Consider the following 3,415-nt stretch of genomic DNA (forward strand, 5'->3'; position numbering starts at 1 on the left):
CATTCAGCTGTGAAAGGAATTAACAAGTATCTAAACAGGTTTCATTTGGCAGAAAGTGGAACAGTTTTAATTTACTATGCAAATGTGAAATCTAAAAGGGGTCAAGCTGCAGAGCTAGCCTCTTACTAAAATGATAATTCTTATACAAAAACACTTATCACTGCATTTTTCTTTAAAGCCCTCATTTCTGAGGATATCAGGGATGTTTTCCCAAGTAGCCTAATTGGTAGTTTTTGCCTCAGAAGAAGTTGCCGGTGGATGTCCAGGCCTTCAAAGTTGAAAGCTTTAGGCTGTCATGGCCCACAGTGCACATGCAGAATTTAGTATGAGCAAAGCTCTACTTAGCAGCTTAAACTGTAGAGCAGTAGGGTTTTTTTTCCCCTTTGAAATTAACCCTGTATAACAAAACAACACCTCTGTGCATTTGTTCCTGGGTTACTTTTTCCAGAAGCCAGCATTTAAATAAAAGTAGGATTCTGAGAGGAAAAACACACTAAGCAAATTGCCTTTGGGCCAGGAGTTCTGCAACTGCTGTCCTCCTATGGACACCCACCTTTCAATTAGTTTCAACTAGTTTGCTTCTCCTTTTTTTAAAAAAAACCACACAGCACCTTTTAAATAAAAAGCATTTACAATGATGAATTTGAAGCAGATACTAAAACAATTTGGCTTAAGAGCCTGCAGTTCATACTCCTGAGACCAAGTGATGAATCTCATTTAAGAACAGGTTATCCTGTGCAGAAAACTAGATTTACAGATGTAACTAGCAACTGCTTTGCCACCATTAATCTCATATATGAAGGGAGGTGTCCATATGGGCTCTGTCTGCCATTTTTAGCCCTTAAGGTAAAGACCAGTATGGATATTTTCCCCATCATGGCAAGTGGCAAAGGTGGCATCACCTTCAGGCAAAACTATTCCCAAGGTTCCTGAGGAGCACCCAAGCCTGCCCCCATTTAATTTAATGAGGTGAAAGGGAAGTACCCCCTTACCTCTCTCCATATTTACCCAAACCAACCCACCAGAGGATGCAGCCTCCAAAAGAAATGGCAACCAACAAAAGCACAACCAACAACTGAAATAACAATAACATTTTAAATAAATTAACAAAATCAATTAAATGAATTAAATATTACAGGAAAGGAAGTATTAAATACATGCAATTTGAAATGAAAAATAAGTTTTATTTCAAAATTTTATTTTAAAATTAATAAATAAATAAAAATGGGAGCACATACTTTACGTGAAACGTTTAGTTGGCTCTAAACAATACTTTCTCAAATAAAATAATCTCCATTTAGAAAAAAATAAAATAGTTCTGTTGCAAAGATGACAGGATACTGCCAAAACATTTTATCTCATTTTCTTCTGAGAAAGCACTTTTCAGAAAGTGAGGTCATTTTTTCTAGCTTCCTATCTTGAAAAAGTGCTGTGTGCTGAGCACGTGCTTCTCTGTTGAAGAACCTCTGACAGGATGCATTATGGCAGTCCTTCTACAGCTGTGAGTGAGGCAGCAGTTGTACCAGGCCAAAGGCACAGATCTGTATACAAAATGCACTCACAAATGGAGCAAGGAACAAAGCAGTTTCTGGGTCTTTGAAGATCCATCTTGCCCAGAAGCGTAAAGCCTGATTTGTGTGCAGCAGTGTAGCAATTCCTTAAGACGAGAAATGGATACAGCCCAAACCACAAAAACCACCTTTTATGTCTTAAGTGTTGCTAATTGAAACAATTTGCCACGCTTCCTTTATGTCTAAGAAACTCCTAGCACGTTGTTTCAAAGTCCTTGTAAAAGGACTGTTCCTTCCTCGGGGCTGGATCAGTTCTCCATGCCACAATTCCTCAGTTTTAAAGAAGATGACTAAGTTGGATGTAGAAAGATGTATATACTCAATAAATATATCCTCCACTTTTTGTTTTTAGCTTCAAAGTTTTTGGGGAGGCAGATTTGCTCCCACCTTTATGTGTATCAGAGTCTGCAGTTAGATGCTGGCTGGTGAAGATGTGCACATGGATGAGTGATATCCAGTGTTTTGCTTTCTCCTTCCTCCCCCCAAAACATTCACAGACTTAAATATGTGCACATGGATGAGTGATATCCAGTGTTTTGCTTTCTCCTTCCTCCCCCCAAAACATTCACAGACTTAAATATTTTTCTCTGTCACACTCACAGGTACCCCAGGATAGTTTCTTCAGAGTAACATGATTTTGTCCCCCCCTAGGGTCAAGGAGTTGAAGTCTGTTCGTCTGGTGTTGACAATAAAAACTACTTATTCATTTCCTACTGGTGCTCTACAAATTTTGCTGTAGTGCAACAAAATAGTAACTTGGCTTTTGATCTATCTGGAAATGTGACTATTCAGAAACAAGCTTAAAAATGAAGCAATTACTGAGTATTTTGATAGCTCAAGATTGTCCAAACCTTACAAATTCAAGCACAAGAAGCAAGAGGTATCTTTTCAGCTTTGCTGGTTTGGGCAACAAAACCCTGAGCTTCTCCTTGCTCTTCAAAAGCAAGTTAACTTTGGGCCAGGAGTTCTGCAACTGCTGTCCTCCTATGGACACCCACCTTTCAATTAACAGCTAATCAGACTTAGAAATTTTCATTTTTAGATAAAGACCACTGCCAGGGAATTACTCCAGGATGGTACAATTGCAGTAAAAATACAAATGATAAGCACTTGCATCTACATTTGTAGTAAGTGGCAGTTTTGGAGAAGGCCTAAGGACTGGATGATCCATGGCAGGTTTCCCAAGCCTTCTAAGAGGAGACCTCATTAATTAAGTTTAGGATACATCCCCAGCAATTACGGGGATCCTCAGTAGTAAGGATTTCAAACATCAATTTCTGTGTGCGTTAAACTTGCCCCAAAATAAATAAATTCATAAATAACAAAAACCCCCAAAAGAGCAATCAGTATGTACTGATTCCATGAGCTTATATTTAGAACAAAATGGGCTTCACACATTTCCATAAGGACCACTGCTGGGCTGAAGGACTTTTCATAAAATGTGCTATTATCTCTGAAAATAAATTAATTTTGAATTCAATTTTATGTGTCAGTTGGGCATGGATAAATTACAAATATCTCAACCCTACTGAGAAGCCACTGAACTGTTTATTTTTATACGAAATCTACAAATATTTTACAACCCTTCTCCTCAATGATCTGAACACAAGCCTTTAAAAACAGTCATTAACACCATATCACCGGCTGTGCAAGAATGAGGACATGCACAGAGAGCAGTTTATTATCCCAGGAAACCAGGTTCCCTAGAAACCCCTTTCTATTGTCCAGGGTGATGGCATAGCTACCAACAGACAGACACAAAAAAACTTCATCCTGAGTTCACACACACACACACACACACACACACACACACACAGAGAAAGGAGATACATTACTTACTCCAG

Source organism: Haemorhous mexicanus, chromosome 1, assembly GCF_027477595.1.
Source record: "Haemorhous mexicanus isolate bHaeMex1 chromosome 1, bHaeMex1.pri, whole genome shotgun sequence".
Lineage (NCBI taxonomy): Eukaryota > Metazoa > Chordata > Aves > Passeriformes > Fringillidae > Haemorhous > Haemorhous mexicanus.